The sequence below is a fragment of the Symphalangus syndactylus genome, chromosome 4 (assembly GCF_028878055.3).
Source record: "Symphalangus syndactylus isolate Jambi chromosome 4, NHGRI_mSymSyn1-v2.1_pri, whole genome shotgun sequence".
NCBI classification, from domain to species: Eukaryota; Metazoa; Chordata; class Mammalia; order Primates; family Hylobatidae; genus Symphalangus; species Symphalangus syndactylus.
In genome coordinates this window covers 118,776,508-118,797,861 of record NC_072426.2, presented here as the reverse complement: position 1 = coordinate 118,797,861, position 21,354 = coordinate 118,776,508, and the positions used below count along the sequence as shown (strand labels likewise).

General features: G+C 40.9%; 1 protein-coding gene across 11 annotated transcripts in view; it reads right to left on the bottom strand.

The window, feature by feature from the left end:
- Positions 1-20,001, bottom strand: part of SMAD1 (SMAD family member 1) — a 78,056-nt gene extending 58,055 nt beyond the window's left edge. For 3 of the 11 annotated variants that reach the window (XM_055276030.2, XM_063638235.1, XM_063638239.1), the window contains exon 1: positions 18,961-19,769. The gene's annotated coding sequence lies outside the window, so the exon portion shown is untranslated. The other 8 variants (XM_055276031.2, XM_063638238.1, XM_063638233.1 and 5 more) reach the window with 7 other exon arrangements.
- Positions 20,002-21,354: the final 1,353 nt, after the last annotated feature.

The following is a 21,354-nucleotide window of genomic DNA, read 5'->3' as shown; positions in this document are numbered from 1 at the left end:
ACTTCATACAAAAAGAGAAAAACTAGTAACCACTAGTTATTCAATTCACTCAACAAACAGCTATCACATGCCAGGCCCTATTCTAAGCACTAGAAATGCAGCACTGAAAGAGACACAAAAAGTTTTTCAAAGTCTGTTCCTGTGCCTTGGTGGGGCCTACATTCTGGTGGTCAAGGAAAGCCTCGTTGTGAATGTGATATCTGAACAGCCCCCTGAAAAGGAATTAACTGGGGAAGGGCATTCCAAGCAGAGAGAAGGGCAATTGCAAAAGCCATTTGAGCCATTTGGCAAGAATGATCCTGAGATGTTCAAGAAATGGCAAGGAGTCCTCACTGAGGCTGGAATGGAGTTAAGTGAGGGAAGAGAAATGAGAGATGAGGCCAGAGAGGTCACAGGGGAAGGTATGTGCGGGACCCACAGAGACTTCAGAGCTTTTGACCCAAATGGAGATGGAAACACTGGGAGATCTGAGCAGAGGAGAGCCATCATCCAACTTAGAGTTTAACAGAATTACTGTGGCTTGCTGGGTTGAGAACATACTGAAAGACACAGGGATGGAAGTAGGGAGTGGTGGGTAAGGAGACCAGTTAGGAAGCTATGGCAATTGTTAAGGTACAAGATGATAAAGATTTCAACCAGCATGGCAGAAGTCGTCAGATTCTGGATATATTCTCAAAGTACAGACATGAACAAATAATACTTTACTGCTTATATAAAGAAAATAATTAACTGTAAGGTTGGAGAATTGTTTAATTTTTAGAAGTATGAAATCCCGTATTACGGGGACTGTAAGACTGAGCAAGATTTTTTTTTTCTTTTTTTATGGAATCTTTCTACCCAGAGATTGAATATCTGAGATAGGACCAAAGACAAGGCCACTGGAGGAGTAGTAGTCCAAGAATTATGGACTAAATGTCCATAATTCCTGTACAGGAATACAGGCTGAGTATCCCTTATCTGAAATGCTTGGGACCAGGTGATGTTTCAGATTCCAGATATTTTTGGATGTTGGAATATTCTGAATATACACAATGAGGTATCTTGGGGATGGGACCCAAGTCTAAACATAAAATTCATGTATGTTTCATCTACACCTCATGCACATAGGCTGAAATTTTTCTTTTTTTCTTGAGACATGGTCTTGCTCTGTTGCCCAGGCTGGAGTGCAGTGGCATGGCTCACTGCAGCCCAGACCTCCCAGGTTCAAGTGATCCTCCCACCTTAGCCTCCTGAATAGCTGGGACTACGGGCAAGTGCCATCTCGCCCGGCTAATTTTTGGATTTTTGTTAGTGACAGGGTTTTGCCACATTGCCCAAGCTGGTCTTGAACTTCTGGGCTAAGTGATCCACCACTTCAGCCTCCCAAAGGGTTGGGATTACTGGCATGAACCAGCATGCCTAGCCAATTTTATAAAATAATTTTAATAATTTTGTGCAGAAAAAAGTTTTGACTGTGACCTGTCAGATGAAGTCAGGTACAGAATTCTCCACTTGTGGTGCCATATCAGTCCTCAAAAAGTTTTGGATCTTGGAGCATTTTGAATTTTTTTGGATTAGGGTCGCTCAACCTATAGTATAAAGGGAATAACAACTAGGAGTTAAATCTTGTAGGAATTAGAGTGAACGACACGGGCAGTGGGGCAGAAAATGACTAACAAGGAAGTTACGGTAATGAGTGGTATAATTTTACATGATAGTCGAAGTTGGGTGTTTTTTATAGAGGATGGTAGAAGAATGGTCTGAAGGTGGCAATAAGAGGTAAACGGCTTATGGGAGAAACCAGCCACGGCTTGAGAGAGCCTCAGGGGAAATAGCTCCCTCAGATGAACACACACAAAGATCTATGTTCAAGTATATTTGTGTTCTAAATAACCCAGGTGCCTAACAATAATGGCATGATTAAATAAATTATGATACATTCGACTATGATGTAACTGTTAACAAAATAAGAAAAAACAGATGGACTTTCATGTACAATACTACCATGAAAAGAAAACTATACCACAACTGTTCAGTAAGAAGTGGTAAAAAGTATCTATAGTATGGTCTCCTTTTAAAAACACAAATAGAAACAAAAACTGTCTATGTATATACATGTGCATTTTTAAAGGCCCAGAAAAAAATAAAAGAAACTGAACAAGTAGTTACCTTTAGGAGTGAGCTGGGTACAAGGGAGTGCAGCAGAGCCAACTACTTTTACTTTTAACCAATTGCTGTTTTCAAATTTAAAATCACAATAATAAAAATAAATAAAAACTGACAGTAGGTAAGAGAGTTATTTCTACATGGCTCTAGAAGAGACAGCATTATGACCAACAGGTGGCAAGACATATCTTCTTATAAAGGAAAAAAAATAATTGAAAGTGTATCGGCATAGGATTTTCAGAAAAATGTATTCTGGTAAAATACATGACCCTATTCTGGGTTAATATGATATGGATAGGAATGGAATGTACTATTTTATTAAGGATTCAGGCACATAATCAAAAAATTCCATTTCACAAAATGGCATATTATAGCAAAAAAGTAAGTTTCCCTCCCATTTTAGACCCTTACTCCCCTTTCTATTAACTATTCAAATATCCATCAAATTTTTCAATGCATGAATTTCTTACTAAAATAAAAATGTTCTATGTTATTCAAATATCTTCATGAGCAATTTGGTCCTGTCCTTTTTCCATTACAGAAATCTGTTATTTGAAAGAATAACTTCTAAAAATCAAAGTTTATCTAACCACTGAAACAAACATTGACATCGGCCAGATTTCACTCTCATATGACAATCAACGACAGACTTTTTTAATCTGCCAAAAACTGGACTGGAATTGCAAACATTCACTTGGCCACCTCGGAAGAGAAACTGAACAAATAGCAGCAACCCCCTCTTCCAGAATGTGAGAGCTCCCTACACCTAAGAGCTAAAAGAAGCAAATGCAAAGTTTTTCACTGGTTTTAGAGAAATAATGCTTTAGATATAAGCAAGCATCACCTATAGAATTAGGTGAGACCTGTACCCATGAATCTAGTCCTTTCTACCTCTGATCACTTGTTCAGTACAGTCTTATCTGCTAACTTCCCTAAAGTAATTTATTTACCAATTACAATAGAAAAACCCAAGACAATATTCTCAGAAGACTTCAGAACCCAAGTTCTCCTCCTTTACATGCTCAGCTACTAAGAAGGCTTTCGTTTCCATTAATCCAGTATTTAACTGAACAAATTTTTAATCCCTTATCACCAACATAAAGGTGCAGTAGAAAGAAAATGAGTATAACACGGTTCCCATCACCATCAAGCTTACGGTTATGAAGTGTGTATGGGAGAGATGGGAGAACCATATCATATGGTAGACTATGGTAAGAGTCACAGGACTGCCTGTTCAGGCTCTTCGTCTAAGGAGAAACATACATGCAGACCGAGCGACCTGCAGTCCTTGCTACGATGACATCTTCCACGCATCCTGAGCTCTGTGTTACTTACCCTACAGTGGAAATCCAAATGGTCCAAATATCAACCAGCTGTTTCAGTGGGTATGAAAAATGGAACAGATAATCCAAAGCAGCCTTACTAGTAATTAACTATTGCTTCTACAATGTATTATGATTCATCAAAGCTTTTAATCATTTATATTTTGCTTACACTATTAATAAAGCTACAATATGCCCTGAGAACATAGTAAATTCTAGAGAAATGCCTATTTAAGATTCAAAAATTGCTGTGGAAAATCTGTAAATGGATGACGGTTAACTATAGTGTTTTAGTATATTATAGAAACATAAAGACAAACATTTTATGTCATATAAATCACTCTTTCTCTTGGAATTCAGAGTATAGGCAAAAAAACAGACTTTTACAGAACACCTGAAACATACTAGTTTTAAAACTCAAGAAACTTTTATCACTATCACCACCAACTTCAAAGGGAGAAAGTGGTAGGTGGTTTTATGGGAAACACTGTATAAAAGTGCATCCATGGTCTCCATCAAATTTCAACAGAAGTATAGTCATCCCTCGGTATACCTGGGGCACTAGTTCCCAGACCCCACCACCCAATACCAAAATCCTTGCATACAGGTCTCAGAGGGCCCTGTGGAACGCGTGCATAAACAAAAAGCTGGCCCTCTGCATATTCAGGTTTCACCTTCTGCAAATACTGTATTTGCTATCCATTTTTGGTTGAGAAAAAAATCTGAGTGTAAGTGGACTCATGCGGTTCGAGCCCCTATTGGTCAAGGGTCAACTATATTCAAAAACAACCAAAAATCATCCTTATATCATCCTCATCACCACAACCACAACCATAATAAATCACCACGCACTGTTTTGAGCACTTTAAATTTAATTAAGTAGCTCTCTTAATCCTTACACAAGTCCTGTAGAATAAGTACTATTTTATAGATGACAAAACCGAGGCACAAAAAAAGTTAAGGAACCTGCCAAGGTAAGCTCTCTACTGCTTCTCCACAGTAGTCCCCTCCTTGGTTTGAAGCATAAGGCAGAGTAACAGGCAAGGATTTGCTTATAGTTTTAAAAAATTCCCTCCATCTCCTGTCCCTTTCTAATTTATTGTTTTTGCTATTGCTTTCCTTCTTGATATCTTCCCACTCACCCAGAACATGAAAAAAAAAAAGAGTTTTATCAGGGCAGCAGTGACAAAATTAAATTCACTTTAAAGAGCTTAGAATAAGATGTTATAAGCTATCATTCAACAAGACATCAGAAAATTGGCACCATTAGCTCTTGTATGTGTTCAAATCTTAATAGTCCTTTTCTCATGATGAATCTGTAGTACACTAAAATTAAACTCCTTTTAAGAAATTCATTTCCTTGACCCAGGTGCAGTGGCTCACACCTGTAATCCCAGCACTTTGGAAGGCCAAGGTGGAAAGATTGCTTGAGGCTGGGAGTTTGAGATCAGCCTGGGCAACATAACATTTAAAAAAAAAAAAAAAAAAAAAAGCCAAGCACTGTGGTCCATGTCTGTAGTCCCAGCTGCTTGGGAGGCTGAGGCAGGAGGATCACTTGGGCCCAAGAGTTCGAAGTTAGAATTAGCTGTGATCACCAGCCTTCAGCCTAGGCAACATAGCAAGACCCTGTCTAGTAAAAAAAAAAAAAAAAAAAAAAAAAAAAAGGAAATTAATTTTCTTTACATTCCCACTGATTATTTTGAGATCCTTTATTGAAAACATAAACAAAACAAAAATTGCTACCTCTTTTTATCTTGAGGTTAACAGTTTTCCAATCAAGTAGACGTAGAGATAAAGAAAATTTAAAGGAATCTTTCAGGTATATTTTAACATAGATAAGATGCTAAGATATTAATTTCAACACCTAATACACAGTTGTAAGTCACAATGCTACTTACAGATAATGGCAAAAATAGTACTCTGCACTCTGAAGGATTTGTGGTAAGGGGGTAAGGAAAGTGGAAAGATAAAGCACACAAACTGTGTGCTGGTGTGGCAGAAACGGTCATGACACTACTCCTTCAGTTATCCCATTTGTCTCCTAATCCCCTTTTTTATCCTGTATTTCAGGGTTCCTCAACTTTAGCATTACAGGATGTTTGGCTGCATCCCTGGCCTCTACCCACTAGAAGCTATTTGCAACCCTCCAGCCTCTCCCTCCAATTTGTGACAACCAAAAATTTTTCTGACATAGCCAGATAAGCCACAGCTCTATTCTGCCACTTTTCCGCTCCTTTTCTCTTTGCAATCTAAGCACCTCAGGCCTCAACTCCGGGATTCACAGAACTGCTGATTCTTCCACAAAGGGAAAAGGGAGAGATGTCAAACACATATACCTTTTCTGTCTCTGTTCTCCTCAATGAAAAAAAAGGGGAAGCAAAAGCAGTCAATCCTCAGAACTTAACTGGTGTGTCTGAGCACCCACAACTGGCATCACACAGTGCTGGGTGCTACAGAATATAAAAGCCATGGTTCATAACTAGGATGAACTCACGACATACCATGTTTCCTGATGTAATTCTAAAAACAGCAAAATGAAAAAATTCACTCATCAAGTACCTACTGTGTGCCAGCCCAACCGTTCTTAATATTGCTGGATATTAACAATATTTTTAAAAGCTTCCTTACCATAACCCTTCAATAGGATGGGCTCAGGCATTTTTGTGGTGGTAGCTGTTCATATGATTTTGATGAGTAGACAAGGGAGAACCACTGCACTAAGCACTGTGCTAACACAAAGATCATAAAGACACTGGCCATACCCTCAAGGAACTCAGTCTAAAGAGTTAATAAGGTAATTGTAGTAAAAGGCATTACAACAGATGCTAGACTAGACAAGCAGGTTTGTATTGTTCCTTAAAGTTAGAAGATCCTCAGTGCAGGTCCTATACTTACAATTTCTTATCCCCAACTTTATCAAGCTGTCTAAGAGATATACTATGAACATAAGCATAAATAAAAATACAGACACTCAAAACCTTGCTGAAAGAATGAACTGGGGCCGGGTGCAGTGGCTCACACCTGTAATCCCAGCACTTTGGGAGAGGCAGGTGGGTCCCAAAGTCAGGGGTTCGAGACCAGCCTGGCCAACATGGTGAAACCCCGTCTCTACTAAAATACAAAAACTAGCTGGGCATGGTGGCGGGCACCTGTAATCCCAGCTACTCAGGAGGCTGAGGCAGGAGAATCACTAGAGCCTGGGAGGCGGAGGTTGCAGTGAGCCGAGATCACGCCACTGCACTCCAGCCTGGGCGACAGGGTGAGACTCTGTCTCAAAAAAACTTAATAAATAAAGAGTAAACTAAGGTAGAAGTGGGCCAGAGGCAAAAAGCTCTACCAAATGCATCAGACTTTTTTCCCCAATCCCTTGATTTTGAAGTGAAACAGCTTCAAATGCACAATCTCCTCTTACCAATTAGATTGCTTCTTCAGGGCAGAAAATGACTTACAGTTTTCTCTATCCCACCCAAAACATAGTCCAGTGCTGGATGCACAGCAGGAATGCATGAAATACTTGCTGAATTGATTAATATCAGCTTAACAAAAAAGGAGAACTCCACAGTGAGGACACACCCCTTTTAAAGGAGCCTTTTCTAGAATACAGAACATCTCAGCCCACACAAATTGACAAAACTCTTCAGCAAATATATGCTATAAATAAATGCGAATAAATGCTATACAGTTTTTGTGCCAACATTTAAATGATAATCAAGTTAATTTTGTTCACAGTTAACAGAAAAACATTTAAAACTAATCAAATATTCCCTCAAGCTTGAATAAACTAAATAGAAGTCCTGAACACACAAACATAAACACATGAAAAATAAAGAGGTTGTTATTAAATATGTTGGACTGCAAAGCCAGCAATGGGCAAAAAGCAAAACAGGAAACTGTAATAGATGAGATGGCAAGCTATACACAACCAGCTGTATAATTTCTACAGCAATATCCACTGTATCATTATTCTCTTTCATGAAAAACTACTGTCTCTGATAAAATTAAGACTGATTTTCCTGGCATTTCTCCTCCCTCTACCACTTAGCTCAAAGAGTTTGAGTGACAAGTCTCACCAATGCACATCACTTCAGGGCCCGTACTCCCAGTCACAACTCACTCAGAAAGGACTTAAGGATGGGCAGGGGATGCTAGTGGGCCAACTTGTGAGCCTGAAGGTGAGATTTAAAAAAGCCTTTTTTATCCAACTTTAAAATGTTTGCAGGTCATTTAAAAGAAAGGAGATGGTAAGACAGAAGATGCAGACAAATTCTGATTCTGTCTAGTGGCAAGGTAAGAACCCACTTAAGACTGAATGTAATTCAGTTAGGTACGGATCCTACCAATAACCAGCAGACTCATTCCCTCATGGGCGGCATATGAATAGCCTTTTAAACCTGCGGTACTGTAAAATATATATTTGGGCTTCAACCTTGTTTCTGGCATACAGCTCCTAAAATCCTTGGAGACTCCAAAGTGATGTCTTTTTGTATGCTAATGATTGACTGTTGGCTGGCAGCCCCTAACTAGCTTTAGGATGGTGGCAGGATTAGAGGATTGAGACTTTCAGCCCCACCCTCCAACCTCAAGGGTGGGGGCAAGGGGCTGAAGGTTAAGTTGATCACCAGTGGCCAATGGTATAATCAATCATGCCTATAAAATGAAGCCCCATAAAAAACCAAGAGGACAAGGTTCAGAGAGCTTCTGGACAGCTGAACACGCAGAGGTTCCTGAAGCGTGGCACGCCCAGGTTAGGCATGGAAGCTCCATGCCCCTTCCTCCACACCTTGCCCTATGCATCTCTTCATCTGTACCCTTTTTAATATCGTTTATAATAAATAAGTAAATGTAAGTTTCCCCGAACTCTGTAAGCCATTCTAGCAAATTAATTGAATCCAAAGAGTGGAGTCATAGGAGCCCCAACTCGAAGCTGGTCAGCCAGAAGTTCCAGAAGCCTGGACTTATGTTGGAGGTGGGTGGGACTGAATCCTCAATCTGTGGGATCTGAGGCTATCCCCAGGTAGTGTCAAAATTGAATTGGAAGACACCCAGCCCAGCCAGTGTTTGGTGTGTAGGGAAAAACCCACACACATTTAGTCACAAAAGTATTTTGTGTTGACTGTTGTAGTGTGAGAGCAGAGGGAAAAACAGTTTGAGTTTTCTACTGACAGAAAACCCATGACCTCTATTATCCTTTAAAAAAAATTTGTAAAATTAAACACTGATGCCTAACTTTTACGTTTTTTAAAAACATTATAAGGCTTTACTACAAGGGGAACTTTTCTCACTTTATTTAATACCTCATAAACTTGTCCATCTCAATAATCAAAACTATACTCCAAGACCATCACTGCGTCTCACATCAATGAGTAAATGCCACTATAAAATCTAATACGGCAATTCAGGTAGGAGAGAAAGGGGCCTATTTCAATATGCTCTAGGAAGCACTGGTGTCTTCAAGGTTCATCATCTACGCCAGGTGACTAAGAAACTGTGTATAACTGATAGCCCCTCACATTGTAATAAGGAAACTCCTGGATGAAAACCATGTTATGGAGGGAAGCAGGGTGCCTGCCTCTTACAACTCTATATATATGTCGTACCTCCTTGACACTCCAGATTCTCCTAGGAGGCTGGGAAATTCGGGCTTCCTTTCCTTAAATGAGAAAAGCCCAGTCTTCCCAGACTGATACTTCCTAGTATACAAAGAATAACAAAATACAGGAAAAAGGAAGACATCATCCCCATTTCAATCAAGAGTCTGATCCAGGACATAACCAAAACATTGTGCGTTCATTAGCAGTTTGTACTTCTTTTTTCCTTTTTCTTGAGACAGTCTTGCTCTGTTGCCCAGACTGGAGTGCAGTGACACAATCATAGCTCACTGCAGCCTTGAACTGCTGGGTTTAAGTGATCCTTTTGCCTCATCCTCCAGAGTAGCTGGGATTACAAGCGCAGAACCTTCCTGTCAGCAGCTGGCATTTCATTTGCTTGTGAAATGCTTGTTCATGTCCATTACCAATTTTTCTATTGGGGTGGTGCTTCCTATTGATATAAGTCTCTCTTGCAAAGAACAATATCTTGTTGCAAATCTCTTTATCTGTCTTGCAGGTTTTGTTTCTGAGTATGTTTCGTCACATAATAAATGCTATCAAATCTATAAAAAGTTTCCTTTATTGTTTCTGCCTTTGGAGCCACATTTTGAAGGGTTCTGTGGCTGGCTATTAATAACCCTCCCCCCAATGGCATAAATCAATCTCCCCTTTCCTTTTAACGCTATGACAAGAATCCACTGCAGAATCTTTCTGCATTAAGCATGTATTGGTTTAATGAAAAAGAAATGTTTTTAACCGTAATGAATGCTATAAGAAAAGCCACAGAAAAATTCAGAATACAATACTTATTTAAGTTCTAATTAACTTAAATAACCTTTAAAATCATTAAAGGGATTCATCTGTTAGTTCAATTTCTATACTTTTCTTAGAAACCTTTATCTAGAATTGTTAGGGAAATGCTCTATCTACAAATTCCCAAACTTGATATTTCACTACTTCATTACCAAGATTCTCATTGCTTACCTCTTCTCAATTCATTTAGTTCATCAGGCTTCTTATAAAACAAGTGTTAGGGCTTGGTCTTACACCCAGGCAATCTGACTCTAGAGCCTTATCTCTGAACCCATTTGCTATCCCTAAGCCTACCAGGCCACAAAGTGATACCAAAAAGTAACAATTAACCTAGTCTCCTATACAGCAGCCTCACCACACTTCACCCCAGGTTTCCCCCCAATTGTTTAGAATATGACTTCTCTATAGATTTCCTGGCACACTACCTACGGTGGTTCTTCTTCCCTTACCATGTGCTGATCTTCCTCCTCACTATCCCAGTGAAAGGACTTACCTCCAACAATACAGGAAAATCAGCAAAAGTGCACAGGAGCTCTGCCACATGCTTTCCTCTCACTCGGATCCCACTCTGTTTCTTTCTCAGACAACTCTCCCTCCTTACCAGGGTCAACATTTTGTCACTTGTGCTCCAGATTGCTAACTCCATCACCTCTAATTGCTCTCTGTCCACTGACTTCTTCCCCTCAACCTTCAAATATGAAGAGGTCTCATCTATCTTAAAATTCAAGTCACTTAAGGCAATATAAGACTTTATTTCTCACTTCTTAACGTATTCAGTCTTCTCTGAAATTGCATTCACGTGATTATCTGACTACTTCTCCTTCACCCTGAACTGTACATTTTCCCCTCCAAACCTACTTCTAGAATCTCTCTTCCAGTGGCTTCCTGGTTTCCCCACTCCTCTGACCCCATGTCTTTCTTCCAGTTTCTCCTTTGGTCTATGTCAAACAGCCTCTCAGACACTCTACTTCAAATTAGCCTCTTCCTTCTATTAATTGCTAACTGTGGGCTCCAATGGAAGATTCAATCCACCAGTTCTTTCTCTCTTTGTGGTTCTCTCAGAATACCCAGTAGATGACTGCAGAGAGTCTAACGTAAAGCTTTCAAGTCCTCCCAAACCTTATCTCCAACCTGCCTGTAGCATACTTTGACTTAGATATCGCATGTTAAATTTAACACATCGTCTAATTTATCATTTGCACAATTTTTATTCCTTCTACAACCAGCTCTTCCCTATTCGTAAGTAACACCTTTATTAGTTTTCCAGCCACCAAGGTTAGAAACTTAAGGATACATCTCCGACATCTCTTTCTCATTACTTCATAGCCATGTAATTACCAAGCCTTCATGGTTTTTTGTTTTATGTTTTTGTTTTTTTTTTAATCCTTCTCTTTCCATGTCTACCTTTACCAGAGATTTATCATCTCATACATAACTCAATAGCTTTCTTATTGATCTCCTGGCACTGGGCTCTATCCCTCCAGTGCAAACCGCATGTTCAAACACTTTCAGTGACTTCCCAATGTGTCCTTATTCTGGCACTCTAAGGCCCTAAAATTCTCACTGGAACTCAACCTTTCTGAGCATCTCCTCCACACCACCATACTAGGCTCCATGAGGAACAGCCACTGAGGTCAGGCAGGGCTGCTCACTGCCTCTGGATCCGTGCTATTTGATATGATAACCACGTGGCTACTGAAACATAAATTAATTTTTTAATAAATGCTCTTCTATGTGTGGCTATAGCTACTGTATTAGCCAGATGTGGAACATTTCCATCACTGCAGAAATTCTATTGGACAGTGCTGCTCTACAGATACTCAACACTCATGCTTATCTCCCAGGTTTTTCATGCCATTACTCTGCCTATAATGTCCCTCTTCCTTCTGCCTATGCAAACTCACATGTCCTTCCAGGCCACAGTGGTCCTGATGTGAGCTGTCTGTACAATTTACTCCTATACTACCTTGTAACAGCTCTTATAATGTTGCTGCATTTAATTTTTCATGTTTGTGTATCCTCTAATTATTGAGGCTCAGAACTAATAAATATTCAGGGAATAAATGAAGCATATACTTATTACAATACTGCAGCAAAATGATCAAATAACGGCCCATTTAATATCCCTCCTTCATTAAAAAGATACGTTTCTTTTCAATCTAAACAAACAAAAGATCTTGCATTTAGTTAACTGAATAATGGCTTAATTAATGCCTAATTATAACAGTTGAGAGAGTCTCCCCGCCAGCTTTTTTCTAGCAGTGTTTGAAACTAAAAGAAAAAAAGCTATAAAGGTTCTGGAATACTTCTACTTTGCATAAGCACACCACAAAGAAACCACAAAAAAAAAAAAAAAAAAGACAGGGAGAGGATAATAAATGAATAGTTTGAGTAACTATACCCTAACAATCTCAGATTGTAGAGCAAAATATCCACAGTACAGCAGCCCTGCAATTAAGGGGAAACTACAAATAAAGCATTAAAACTTATGTACAAAAATATATTCTGAATCAACAGAGAGACCCCTCTCTCCTCCTCTTCCCAAACAGGCCCTAGTGAATATTCATTTACATCCTGAACTCAAAAGCATATAGATGCATAATTAACAATTGTATGTTCTTTCTTCAGATCCAGGCTTATTGTCTCAAAAAAAAAATTTGTTAAGAAACCAATCTATACTGCAAACCTTGGTTCTTATTGAAAAAAAAAAAAAGCTCCTTTTTCAAACACTAAGAACAGAGAAGAGATTTGGGAGAATCACCAGGTAAGGACTTCCTCACACCTTAGAGGATTTAATCCTTTATTTTCAAGAGAGAGTCTTCCCTAAAGTTCAGATTTTAGCTTATAACAAAAATTATAAAGATGCTGAACTGTTCAAATAGCGTAGTTCCCAGTACCTTACTAAAACTCTGATGTAGTCACTGGAGTGAAACTGCTTATGAAACATCTTTTCTGAAAGATAGTTTCCTTTATGCAAATGAATGTTCTAGAGAAGCCGCTCATTTCTGCAAGTCAGCCCGCAATAGCTATAGACATTACTGTTTTGCATATAGGACTAGACCTGCACCTCTAAAACTGACACCATCTTAATAACACACAGCGAGTATTTTAATTTAGATTTTAAGCAATTACATTAATACTATTTGGCTTTGCCTTTTTCTTCTCTTTCCTTTTCTTTTTAAAGGTGGCTACAGTGGAGTGATGAAAATACTTCAGGTATTTTTGCTGCAAATCAGATGACAGATCAACAGATTAGACTGAATATTTGTACTACCAGATAACAGCAGGAAAGGAAAATAAAGGGTCAAGAGGTTTCAGATTGGGGCAAAGAGGAGATGCCCCTATTTGTTACCAAAGTGTGTCCTAAAATCTTGGTACCAAAGAGTAAAACCACATATAGAAGTAGCAGAACATTTCATCAACCTCAAAGACACACTATGACTTAAAACCGATTTTCTCCACTTTTTTATATTTAAATTATCCTTTTTCTCCTCAGACCTGTCCAACTCTCACCCTAGGACTCCCTAGCTCCCTAGTATTCCCTAAATACCCCAAACTTTAGCTTTTGGTTAGGAATGTGATCTGTTTTTGAGAGTCAAGAGGAGATTCGTATATTTTGCTAAATGTCAGAGTTGCCTGCTTTAATTCGAACTTTGTACAATCTTGGATCTCCCATTTTCTAATAAGGTCCCATTGATTAAATCAGATATAGGGCTTTTCTTTTCCATCTCCAGAATGAGAAAGAATCAATTTTAATATGTAGAAAATAAGCATTTATCTCTGGTTGTCAGATTTGATTCCTACTTAGCTCAAACAATGTTAGGTATCAAAAGTCGCTAACAGGCCAAAAAATTCTTTCCTCCCTTCCCTAAATTACACTGGATATGCTCACACCAAAGCCTCAGAAATATAGTGAGCATGGTACGGGGAAAAAAAACCCAAAAACAAAAGGGCACTTAACGCTAAGAAGAGTCCAGATCTTGGCTTTCCCTTTTCCAATCACTAGACAGGTAACTTTGGATGTCAGTTACCTTCTCTGGACTTCAGATTGTTCACCTTGATATGAACCAACCAGATTAGAAAATCTTTAAAGCAACTTTTAATACTAAATATCTCTATTCTCTGTAAAGGAAATTACAAATCTTAATGTTTATGAAAGCACTTGGCAGGGCAGTCCTATGGACATATTTCACCCGAAAGACCATGAGATTTGGATAGTTAAGTACACATATTAACTCACCATGGCATATAAGCATTTTGGGATAGGAAGGTGGGAATAAGAAGATACAAGATCCATAGTTTCATCAGATTCTTAAACAGCCTTGACCTTGTAAAACATTTATAAAAACAGATGTTAAATGTTTTTTTAAAAATCCCCAATGAATTTGCAATTACTATTCTTACAGTGTTTAACCTCTCAGGGAAGACAGACTAATTTTGGTAAGACAGACAAAGGGAATTACTACAACTTTCCTCCTAACTTAATATCAGTTTGTGATTATGTAAGAAAATGCACGAGGAAAGTGACAAGAATTACACAGAAAAGCAGAGATGAAACTAATTTGGCATCATTAGTTGAATAATGCATTATTGAAATGCATTATTTTCATGACAGATTTATTCTTCAAATTATGTACTGCTTAGATGAGCATTATTTTTCCTTTCTTAAACACTTACAAAAAAAGAAGATAGCCCAGAAAGGCACAACAGAAGGTAAATTTATTTAAAGACCTACAAAAGACACAAGCCAAGTCGTCTATACTGGCATAGAAAAGCACAGCAGAACAATGACGATTTGGGTCTTCCGAACGAATGACCAAAAAACATAGTTAAGATAGAGTTTCTAGAGTTGGACGACCTCGATCATATCCCAGGTAAGATTAGAAATCATAATCGTTCACTATACCGCCTGAATCATCATTCTGACCTCAGTTTCTTTACCTGTAAAATGTGACAACAACAGTACTTATGGAAGTTTTGAGGCTTAAATGAGATACGGGTATTATAAACAATGCCTGGCATACATACAGTAAAAATTCAGAAAAAAAGGTTAGCTACAATTATTTCTCCTCTCTAAGGCTCTAAACCAAATTAGAATCGATGACACTAATAATAAATAAGATCTACAGAAAAGTCAAACTCCTTTTATCCAGTAGCTTCAACTGTCCCTTCCAAACTGTGTTTTATTTTAAAAAGAACAGCTAGTTAGTGATAAAATTAGTTTATATATGTCTTTCCATCTTTGACTTCACAAACTCATTAGTAGAGGTAACAAGTGAGATGAGGTAAAGGTCCTGGGGTGGCACTGGCTAGCAGAACCTTCTGTGATGATGGAACTATTCTATATACACGCTGTCCAGTATGGCAGCCACTAACCACAAGCAGCTACTAAGCATTTGAAATGTGGCTAGTGCTGAGAAAATGAATTTTTATTTAATTTTAATTTAAACTTAAACAGCTATACGTAGCCAAGTGCAGTGGCTCACACCTGTAACCCCAACACTTTGGGAGGCTGAGGCGGGAGAACAGCTCGAGCCCAGGAGTTTGAGACCAGCCTGGGCAACATGACGAAACCTGTCTCTACAAGAAATACAAAAACAAATTAGTCAGGCAGACGTGGTGGCAGTGCCTGTAGTCCCAGCAACTTGGGAGGCTGAAGTGGGAAGATTGCCTGGGCCTGGGAGGTCGAGGCTGCAGTGAGCCATGATCGTGCCACTGCACTCCAGCCTGGGTAACAGAGCGAGACCCTGTCTCAAAAAAAACAGAATAAAATAAAATTTCAAAAAAGCTACATGTGACTATGGCTAGGATAGCAGAGCCCTAGATAATCCATATGCTAAATAAGGATTGTCAGAAATTTAAGCAAAATAAGGATCTTCTTTTCCTGAACTATTTATATGTTCAATTCAAATATCTTTGTTTCTGGTATAGGCCTGGTAAGTTTGACTAGTTAAAGAAATAACATGTCAGTTGATACATCAATACAGTGAAAATTCAGGGGTAATAAAAGGATCAGAGTTAAGTACGTGGTCCACTGATATTTTAGAAGGTCCCTAAGGCCAAGTTAAATTCAAACTCACATGAAGCATTCAGTACACATATCAGAGCTGCAAAGGTCCTTATCAGCATCCCTAAAGCATCTGTTTCTCCTCTACCAAATGAAAAGCTACTTATACAATTCAGACTGAATATCTCTGCACTTATCTTAAATTTTTCTACAGAAATTCATAGTTCTGTAAGCCTTTTCCCTCTTTCACGCGCACTGGTGTCCCTGGCCATCTCAGCCTTTCCACTATAAACAAAACCCATGTACCACCCATATCTGAAGTATAACGCCAGACTCCTGCTCAGCTACCCCTGTAATATGGTTTAATTATGATGACTGAACTAATAGGCTGACATCATAGATTTTTACAGGCTGACCCCATGTCATCCTGATGTATCATTTTGCACCAGTTCAGTGCTGTAAATCAATTTAAGATCTCAAGCAGGTTGAAAAGGCTGGTAATGATGCTTTCTCTGCCGTCTCTGGAGACTCTACATTATACCCAACTTACATTATTTATAAAGCCTCAGTGATGCCTCCATTAGCCTTGTAAGACTACACAAATGAGATCTTTTATACACACACACTTGGCCTTGATTATGTAGGCTACTGCAGCTTAAACATTAGTCTAATTATACCCAAGTTACTTCTTTTTCCAATCTACGAAGTTATTAGATTTTATATTTAACCCAGAATTGCTAGAAATCAAAATTACAAAGTGAAATTTAGTTTTTAACTAATAAATGTAATACACGTAGTTGAGAAAATGTGACAACTTCCTCTTAATGCCTTAATGAACTTGGTAGAAATAAAATTAAATTCCAAGAAGTGTAAGAGGTCAATGTCTTTAATTGCCTAAAAATTGTCATTTCTCTAAACACAAAGGTCATCAGCTCTTCAAGGATACGAAACCAAAGGATACTGCAAGAGGTAAAATGTATTTAGTTATATACCTATGGTTGTAGGGGTCAAAACTAAATCAAGGACAAATCCCTACCCTCAGAAGAAACCCGATCTTGCCTGGATCCTCTAGAGGCTCTGGCATCACCCACCTCCAGAAAAATCATCTCTCACGACCCTAGTTACACATTCCTAAGAACTGCAGTATCACACCAATGATACACCACCTGCACAGAAATAGCAAATAACTGCAAATGGGAAAGAGAGTGGGAGAGGGCAGAACAAACACTTTAATCAGTACAACATATTTAGATCTGGCACCTACATCAGAATAACACTGATGCAACAATATTTATACCAATTGAAAATGCTGGGGCAGTGAACACTTCTGCTCCGATTCTTTTTTAATACAGTTCACCTACCTTCAATACAATTTAAAGTAATTACAAACAATTTGAAAAATCAACATGGGCAGGGAACAGTTTTCTCATTGTGTTACTGAGATGTGGGCAAGTTATCCACAACAGGCAATTAGACCCAGAGATGTTCTAAAATAAAGGCATTCTGAGATTTAGCGGCTGAGAGTTTCAGCAACAGGAAGACATAACAGAAATCATGCAACTTCTGTATCATTCCACGTACTTTGAAACTTCAGATACAATGGAAAGAAAAGAGGGGGGAAGGCAGAGAAAAAAGACAGTTGTCTCAGCACTCACGAAAACGATGCCTTCTGAGGAGATGGTTCTGAGACCGGCCTCGATTTTCAGAAGGAACGCGCCTTTACTGGTTATCTTGCACCGTGTATTTAAAAATTGCATGCGCTTCAAAATAAACAAAAGCTCAGCTACTGTAGCTGTAAGATCTGACAGGCATTTGTTCCTCCTCCCCTCCTAAAGCACATCAAGAAAACGCTCTCCCTTTAAAACCTTCACACAGATTCAGAAACTAGAGCCCACGTCTGTCTCTCACGCCCACCACCCCCACCTTCCTACAGAAACAACCCCGAGAAACACTAACAAAGACAGGGAGCAGAGTAAAGGAACAGTTGTTCAACCGCGAACTCACGAATACACATGCAGTGAGGCAATCGACTCCGGTAAAGGGAAAGGAATGAGACACCAGGAGACGCAGCGGGTGTAGGCGGAAGAGGGGGAAAAATTACGCGCCGCCGCCAAACCTTTGAATAAATTAGAGGGGATTTCGGTGCGAACTTTCCTTGACCTCGACCCCAAAGAGGCTCGCTGGGGCCGAGAAGGAAACCCGTGCGGGATGTGGAGGGACCCGGAGCGCCGGGGTCCCCCGCCCGCGAGACCCGCTCCACCAGGCGCCTTGGAGAGCAGCGCCGGCGGTCGTCCTCCAGCTCCCGCAGGGGTCGCCCCGCCGGCGCGGGGGACACAATGGGTCCGCTGGCCGCGCGAACGGGCCTCGGCCCGGCGGCAGCACGGGAGAGATGTGAGAAGCGCGCGGAAGGGGAGCGCGGCCGGGGAGGTCCCAGCGCGGTCAGGCCCGGGAGCCGAGGCTCGGGGGCCCGGGAACTGGGCTTCCCACAGCAGAAGACCCAACAAAGACACCAGGGGAGCCCGGCGGGCTGGGCGCGAGAAGACGCGGTGGCAGGTTCGCTCCTCCGAGCGGCCGGGAGGCGCCATCATGGGGGGTGGGGGGATCGCGGCCCGCCCCGCGCAGAAAGAGCCCCCTTCCCGCCGACGCCCGCGCCCCGAGCCCAGCACGACCGCGGCGGCCCCACGCGTGCAGAGGCGGCGGCGGCGGCGCTGGAAAGCCTGGGGCGCCGAGGGGAGGGCTGGGACGCGGCATGAAGGGAAAGTTGGGTTCGGGTCTGTTTCGTTTTACCGGGTTGGCGGCGCGCCCGTCCGCGCGGGCGCACGAGTGGCCGGGCGAGCTGGGTCCCGCGGCCCGGGTCCGGCCGCCTGGGCGCTGCGCCACGCTCCGCTCCCAGGGTCCCTCCCCGAGCCTCGGCCCGGGTTGAGCCGCTCGGCCTCTCCTTTCTCCGCCCGCCCGCCTGCTTTCTCCTGGAGCCTGGATTGATCTGGTCGCGCTGGCGTCAGGGAGTCGGAGCCGCCCAGCCTCCACTCCTCGGCTGCCAATACCCGGCGCACTCGCCTGCCCGCCCGCCCGCTCACACGCTCACCCGCTCACCCGCGCGCCGCCGCCGCTGCCGCGCGACCAGGGATCCTCTCCAAATTCCCGGCCCGGCTGGCGTGAGCGCAGCGCGGCCGGGGCCGGAGGACGGCGCGGGGGAGCGGCCGGAGCCACCCCCTTCTACCCGCAGCCCCACGCCCCGTTTCTTCCTGGAGAAAAAACAGTGTGGCGGCGTTCAGGCTTTCCTAACCCTGCCTTTTTAGTCCCGGTGGAGCGGACTTAGTCCATTATCTGCAAGTGGATTTCGATGTTCCATATGTTTATTTTCTGAAATGTTCATTAACGCTTCCACCGCGCCCACCGAATCGTTCTATAAACGTGGAGTGCATGTTGACAGTTATCTTTCGAGACGCGCCCTTTTATGTCTAGTTTTCGTTGCCCCTCACTCACTCTCCAATAATTTGCAGGCCCCAGAAGTTGTACGTACCCAGAATTGGATAGCCTAGTAAATACTGCACGTGCTTATACAAACCCTGAGTCAACAGATGCGTTTTGTGTCAACTCAGGATCCAGTGATTCGAGTAGGTAACCTTGTTGCTTCAAATAATGACATGCCACAAGGAGATACTGCTTTAGAACTCCACATTTTTGGTCCAATTTCTACAGTCTTTTAGATGATGCCAACTCCCCTGCACTTAACTCTTACCTACCTGATCTGCATAGACATTGAAAATATCTTCTTGCAAGAGTCAACTTTTCTCTTGGCTAACTCTTGAAGCTGCATAAAATCTTGCATAATTACTATAATGTTGAGTTATGTTTAGAAAAAATGGTTTTTTTTGAGGAATAAATTTCACATGAAGCAAAAAAAAAAAAAAAAATCACTCCCAGCAATGTGTATCAGAATATGCCTTCTAATTAAATTCCTTTTGCCCTTAACCTATTTGAGCACTTACTGGTCAATTGGTGGGCCTCATCTTATTTTCTCTAAAAGCAGCATTTGACGCAGTTAATCATTCTCTGCTCCTTAGAACAACAGGAAAGTGAACCTTGTTAAATGCCACTCGGATCAGGCCACTCCTCTGTTGAAAACCCTCCCTTGATAAATAGTATAAAGTATCCCATACAAGAGAACATTATTCAGCCATAAAAAGGAATGAAGTACTGATACTGACGCATGCTACATGGATAACCTTTCAAAACGTGTGAAGGGAAAGAAGACAGACCACACATTGTATTCTTCCACGTATGTGAAATGCTCAGAGTAGGCAAGGCTATGGAGACAGAAAGTAGATTGGTGGTTTGCATAGGGTTGGGGAAATGAGGAACTTGGGGAGTGACAGCTATATGGGGTGACAAAATTGTTCTAAAACTAGTTTCTGGTGATGGTTGCACAACTCTGTGGCTATACCAAAAGCCATTAAATTGTACACTTTAAATGGGTCAATCATTTGGAATGTGAATTTTACCTCAAGCTATTAAGAAAAAGCATGACAATGAAATGCAGTATATGACCTTGACTGGATCCTGAATGGGGAGGGGGAGCTATAAACTGTCATTTTAAAGTTGTTAATTTTTTAAAAAATCAAAAATGGCATTTATTTATTTAATTTTGAGACGGAATCTCGCTTGGTCGCCCAGGCTGGAATGCAATGGCGCGATCTCGGCTTACTGCAACCTTTGCCTTGCGGGTTCAAGCAATTCTCCTGCCTCAACCTCTCGAGTAGCTGGGACTACAGATACACACCACTACGTCCATCTAATTTTTGTGTTTTTAGTAGAGACGGGGTTTCACCATTTTGGCCAGGCTGGTCTTAACTCCTGGCCTCAAGTGATCCACCCATCTCAGCCTCCCAAATTTCTGGGACTACAGGCATGACCCACTGCGCCCAGCCTAGATGGCCTTTCTTAGTGCAGTCCTAGCAGTCTTAAATGATAACTATTAATATTATTATGTATGCAGTAAAATTTCATTTTGCCCATTGTGCAAGTTATTTCTTTAAATGATAATAAAAATTTGGATATTCTTTTTAAAAAGACATTGATGAGACCTTTATAAAAACCTAAATATGGACTGTATATTAATAGCATTGTATTAAATTTTTAAAACTCCTCCCTTGGGTCCTCATTTCACTCAGAATAAAAGTTCCCATAATAAGCACAAGACTCTACATAATCTTTCCTTCCCCTCCTTTACCACTCTGACCTGCACTTCTACTCTTCCTCTTGCTCACTTCCCCAAGTCACACTGGCATCCTCACTCTTCTGGAACAATCTGGGCACATTCTCACCTCAGTATCTATGTGCTAGCTGTTCCTGTTCCCTCCCTTTGTGAGTTCATTTTGTGTTGCTGTAATAGAATACCACTGATGTTTGGCTATGTGTCCCCAACCAAATCTCATCTTGAATTGTAGCTCCCATAATAACATCCATGTGTCATAGA